The following is a 6,625-nucleotide window of genomic DNA, read 5'->3' as shown; positions in this document are numbered from 1 at the left end:
TATATATATATATATATATATGTATATATATACATATCATTATCCTCATTTAACATCTGTCTTCTATGCTGGCATGCGTTGGAGCTAGCGAGGCAGAAGACTGTGCCAAGTTCTGATGTCTGCTGTGGCATGGTTTCTCCAGCTGGATGCTCTCCCTAATGCCAGCCACTTTACAGAGTGTACTGGATGCTTTTTACTTGACATCAACATCAGGAATATTGTCATGTAACTTGCAAAGCATGACTTTCAACTGAGCAGGGAATAGAACTGAGGAAGGTGGCTTTGTGCCTGGTGATGAGAGGTTACAAAATGATAGAGGGACAGAAACATGTGTCTTGTTGTAGAGAGGGTACATGACTACACTAGTTGGAAAATGAGAGAGAAACAAAGAGAGAGATGGGGAAGAACATGTCTTGTGGGGATACCCTTAAGTGACAGCGAGGTGTATATAAGTGAAATCGTACATAGAATTACATCAAATGAGTGGACAGGTAAGTTTGTAAAAGTGGATGATTGAGCGCAGGTTGGAAGGGGGCAGGTTGGAAGGGGGCAGTTAGGAAGGTATTAGGTCATCCCATAAATAACGCAGTTTTTTCAATTGCATGAACTAAAAGTTGGAAGGGGACAAGATAAACTACCTGCATCAATTTGCTATAAAAGCAGATAGTAATTTTATCTTGTGCTTATCTATTTCATCCATTTCATCTATCAATTACTCCAGCCTACTGGAGTTATATAGATAGAATGAGATATTGTCTCCCCTACACTGAAACAGCTGTAAGACACTGTCCCATCTTCAGTCACTAGATGTCCTTTTTAATTGCTAATATGACATAATATGTCACATGTGTTTGTATATTGTTTTTATTGTCCTCTTAGTTGAAAACTAAACAGGTAAATTGACATAATATAATGTCTGCAAGTTAATGGATACCACATATTCCCTTCCATTTTCTTATTGCTATATATATATATATATATATATATATATATATATATGTATGTATATTTGTGTGTGTCTGCGTTTGTCCCCCCTCCATCACTTGACAACTGATGTTGATGTGTTTATGTACCCGTAACTTAGCGGTTTGGCAAAAGAGACTGACAGAATAAGTTCTAGACTTACAAAGAAAAAGTCTTGGGATTGATTTGTTCGACTAAAGGCGGTGCTCCAGCATCGCCCCAGCAAATGACTGAAATGAGTAAAAGAATAAAAGCATAGAAGAATAAAACAGTTATTCTATTGCACATGGGTCAAAATATAGAAAAAAGAATTTGAAAATGCACTGGGAGTCCTTTAGATGGTTCGTTTTTAAAGGCTTAACGAGTTTCACAGATTTGTCTCATTTTCCTAAGTTGAAACTGAAAGACATGGGGCTGTGCCTCATCTGAGAAGCAAGACTGTTGCCACACAGCCCCATGTCTTTTCTATCTCAAATTTTGAAGTTCAGAAAAATCTATGAAAACAGTTAAACCTTTTGAAATATATCGTCTAAAAGACTCCAAGTGCATTTGCAACTTCTTATATACACATACATTTGAATATATGTGTGTGTGTGTAGGAGAGGTGCAGGTTAACGTTGCGAAATAGTTGTGAACAAACATCATTGTCACACAAGCAGTATTGTTTGTATCCTGTCTTCTGTGGAAACATAAGGAAATATTGTCTTACTTGGAAATTGGTGAGAATTGGTGCCAGGAAGAGTTGTAGACATTTTGCTTCAACATATTTGGTCAAACCCATGCAAGCTTGGAAAATTGAACATTAAGAAATCGAGATGATGTTGACTATTTCTGTGTTGTATTACATGTTTCATATATCCCCTGTATTAGGTGGAAAAGGAGACAAAGAATTCAAAATGATGTTTGTTATGCTTCTGAGATATTGTAATGTTTACAATGACTCAAACATATTGATATGCACCCACTATACTGTTTATATATATATATATATATATATATATATACATATACATACATATGTACACATACACCAATGAAAATATGTTTGGCATTGTGTTGGAACATTCATAGGATTGGAAGAAATGATAATGTTAATAATGCATTATCATTTCCGAGACAGTGACTGTTCCCATACAACGAAAGCTTATGTAGATGGTGAAGGGGGAAAAAAAAGAATTTCTAGATGTTTTACATAATTCAAATGTAATCCAGAACATGGACAGGTTTTGTGGAGATCCAAAGTTTCCTATCATGGAAATGATTTTTGCCTGAAACCAATGGAATGACTGTATCTGTTTAGCTGAATAATCAAATGATTTATTCCTGTCATTGTTAAGGTGCAGTCATGGCTGTGTGGTTCAGAATTTTACTTTACGACCATGTGGTTTCATTTTCAATCCTTTTGTATGGCATTGTGAGCAAGTATCTTCTGCCATGGCTTTCAGCAGACCAATGCTTTGTGAAAGAAATTTGGTAAATAGAAACTGTACTGAAGCCCATTAGCATATATATATATATATATATATATATATATATATAATATGTACACGCACTGGCTATTAAATGATGAGAGAGATGATATATATATATATAAACATGCATATACACATAAAGGGCTTCTTTTAGTTTCCATCTCCCTTATCTACTCACGAGGCTTTGTCCAACCAGGAGCTATAGTAGAGGACCTCAGAATGACATGGTTGGTAAGCAAACTACTTAACCACACAACCTTACCTGTGCCTATAAATCTAGTTCTTTATTCAGAAGATTACTGCTCCATCTTTTCCCCCCTCTGTCTTCTTATATCCACTTGCTATCAAGTTACATATCAACACACCTTAGTTTTAATCCTGCCAATCTTTCCATTCAGCAATAGCAAAGTGAAACAACTAGAAAGCTGCTTAACACAGGTAATGTCTATCTCAGTCAAGAATTAATTGTTGCAGTCTGTGTACCCAAGCTTCTTACGATGAAAGAAATCATGCTCCGGCATAATGTAATCAAGTCAGTGATTTTATTTGACTCCAAGAAACAAGTCATATTCAAATTTCACAGTAATGGCATGATATTGATACAATCATTATTATTCTGCTTAGATGCTAGGAAAGTGATATCCAACATAGAACCATGAAAAATCAACATGGTGTTAATGTTTGTGTTAGTGTTTCCAAAGTTATTTTAATTTTGCTCAACAAAATGGTTATACGATTATTTTAAGCTTTAGCATTATTGCTGCATTTTGATAATGTTTAACTGGTAATTTTGTAGTTATAACAAAGTTAGTTAACATCGGTTGGTGTTCTAAGGAAAACCATGACATATTTTCTTCAGTTTTGTTTCATATGTAAACAATACTATATTAACACACATGCATACACACACATATATTCATATGTATGGGAAGCACTTATGTTTTATGAGAACATGACTATGTGTCAGTATTATATTTTAAAGATTTTTTTGCACCTTATCTGGAACCAATTTCTTAAGGGTTTCAGTTTCCCCTTCAGGATATGAAATGTATTAGACTTATATGGGGGTATATAATCCCTGGTTTTTACCACAAGCAACACTTCTACAAATATCGGCTATTCGAAAAGTGAAAATTAGGAAGCTTTTCCTTGTTACCACTTAATTGCTAGATAGCAAGATCAATCAACACACTTCTATTTTTTATTTTGGTTTTACAGAGTTCTGAGGAATTATTTTCACCATGTACTGTAAAAGAAATCCTACATAGCACATGGAAATTAATCAATACTTTGCTGACATGGTTACGACATTATGCAAAATTGGTTATATTAAATATTGATGAAACAATTGTAAATGAAATATTAAAATGATTTGCTAACTCCATTCTTTGATATTTATCATTATATATATAGCAATAGGGACAAAGATTGGATTGTTATAGTGGAACATTCATGGCTTTGAAAGTTATAGCTGCATATCAGAAGGTTGCTCCAATGGCAGAGAGCATAACTAGATGTTTTACATAAACTGGTTTGATAAAATCTTGTGATTCATCTGGTACTGCATATACTTAACCGTTTTGTATCTACTGGTGCTGGTAGCAACTTGGAAACAAGTGTTTAGTGTTAACTCAACGACCTTCAAATTAACATTCCTGCATGAACACCAAGCTGTACTAGTGGTGATTGATTTATGAGTTAAGTTCACAATTTCACTGTTTTGTCATTGTGACTATTTTTGCCTTACATACATCTCTAATTACTTTAATGAATTCATGAACATCAGTTTCTCATTTTTACTCCACTCTTTATAATAAATCTGAGGTCATATACTTCAATAACAAATCAACACTGCGTGACTACCTTTATTAATGCATGACTGATTTTAACAGCTTGGACAGGTGTTCATTGAAGAATATGGGTGAGCAGTTATTGATAATTCTGATGTAGCAATACAAAATAAGACAGTAAAAGAGCAAATAAAAGATAGGTCTGGTCTTTGCAACAGTGTGGTCTATTAATACCTATAGGGACAGAAACCCAAATAACGATGTAGGCCTATGATATGGTGATAGTAAATTAACAGTTCTCGCAACTGCATTGCGTGTCTGTATATTGTCCATAAATGATAGATCTAAAGCAATGTTTCTCAAACTTTTATGTCCTATGCCCCACTTTGATTCTTCAAAAGAAATATACATCAACCATGAACAGATTTAGTGTATACACACATGCACATGTGTGCATGCATGTACACACACACACACACACACACACACACACACACACAGGCATGGCTGTATGCTTATGATGTATGCTTCCCAACCACATGGTTTCAGGTTCTGTCCCACTATGTGATACCTCAAACAAGTGTCTTCTACTATAACCCCAGGTTGACCAAAACATTGTCAGTGGATTTCATACACAGGAACTGAAAGAAGCCCAACTGTATTCATTGTTTCTGTCTGTGCTCTTCTATGTCATTTGTATGCTGTTGTCCTTCACTTTTAGTCCTTGTCTGTCCATCATGCTGGTGATATTTCTTGTATCACTAGTGCAACCAGAGGGGGAATACTATGGAATTTAGTCTTCAAACTTTAAAGGTGCTAAAACTATGAGAAGTCTGATCTCTATGGCTAACGAGAGGATTTCTGTGTTTATTTCCCCACTGGCAGGGCATGCACACCACCTTGAGAAAGACTGATCTAAAAGTATGTGTTCCTAATTTGGTAAGAGTAGAGTTCATTGAAAAGAGGATCTGAATATATTGAATAACTATATAGAAGTTCCTTTGGTTCTGACACCAAAAGTTTTGTTCACAAAAACTTTGTCTACATCTAATGTTTCAATAAAATTGTTTGAAATCTGTTACTAATTCCTTGGTTGTGAACCTGTCTGATATTAATATATTAGTATATTAGTATAAAGCCTATATTAGTATATTCTGGCAAGTGTACTTTTGGGGCTACCTTTTAATAATTTAAACATGCTTCAAGAATTATTTTGGCAGAAAATGAATTTCTCCTACTTGCTGGCTATTCGCATTCTTATGTGACCACAATCTTTACATTCATTTTACCAACTTCATAAATGCTCTATTTGTAACCAAAATTTAGTATTACCAGCTACCTTATTGCATATTACCAGAATATGTAGCTTAGATGTATTATCCAGCCACAATTTGGTGATTTACTATTAATTGCTACTAAGTCTCTTGTAGTACCATTAGTTACTAATGGTAGTTATAGATTCTGTGACATTTTCTGTTGTTCTGTTGGCATTTATTAGTTTAATCATTGGAGGATGTACTGCAGATGTGCTAAGTTATTAATCGTTATATGCATGTGTGTTGTTCTGAATGGAACTCAAATTGGTTGAGACAGATTCAGGAAATAAAAGCAGACTTGATGATTATATTACTGTTAATGGGTTTAATGGGTTTTTTATTCTAGTAATTTTGCTTCACCATTCACTACATTAACTCTTTACATACATCTAACCTCCTCTTCCTCCTCCTCCTCATCATCATCTTCATTGTTTAACGTCTGTTTACCATGCTGGCATGGTTTGGACAGCTCCCTGTCCAGATTCCCAATTGTCTGTTGTGGCATGGTTTCTACAGCTGGATGCCCTTCCTGACACCAACCTTGTTTCTAGATATCTTTTACTTTCACCTTCTTAGTTATGTTGCCTTGAGGGTGCATTCTGGCACCTTGTCACCACCATCTTTATCTCTCTTCCTGGCACCAATCCAGTCATTTTCATCCATCCATATAAAATGTGAGGTAGCTATAAATTGCCTCCACAGCATTAAGCCTCTTCTTGTTTCACACCTCAAACTTAAACTCCTCAGCATCTCAAATACAGCAACCACCCTACTTCCCATCCTTCTTCTCATTTAAAGTAACCTCACCACTAGTACCGGTGTCAAGAGAAAAATACCTGGGACTCTCTGTAAAGTGGTTGCTATTAGGAAGGGCATCCAACCTTAGAAATCATGCTGGAAGAAGACATAACCCCTTTGACTGTTGGATCCTGTTGAACCATCCGTCCCATGTCAGCACGCCTAGAAAGCTAATGCATCTGATGATGATGATGCTGCTGCTGCTAGAGTGTTTCTCTTTGAACATCATTTTTCGCATGTGTTTGTCATCTGGATACTTTGAAACTTGCTACTATTTACCAGTGAA

The sequence above is a fragment of the Octopus bimaculoides genome, chromosome 3 (assembly GCF_001194135.2).
Source record: "Octopus bimaculoides isolate UCB-OBI-ISO-001 chromosome 3, ASM119413v2, whole genome shotgun sequence".
Taxonomy (NCBI): Eukaryota; Metazoa; Mollusca; class Cephalopoda; order Octopoda; family Octopodidae; genus Octopus; species Octopus bimaculoides.
This window is presented reverse-complemented; position numbering follows the sequence as displayed.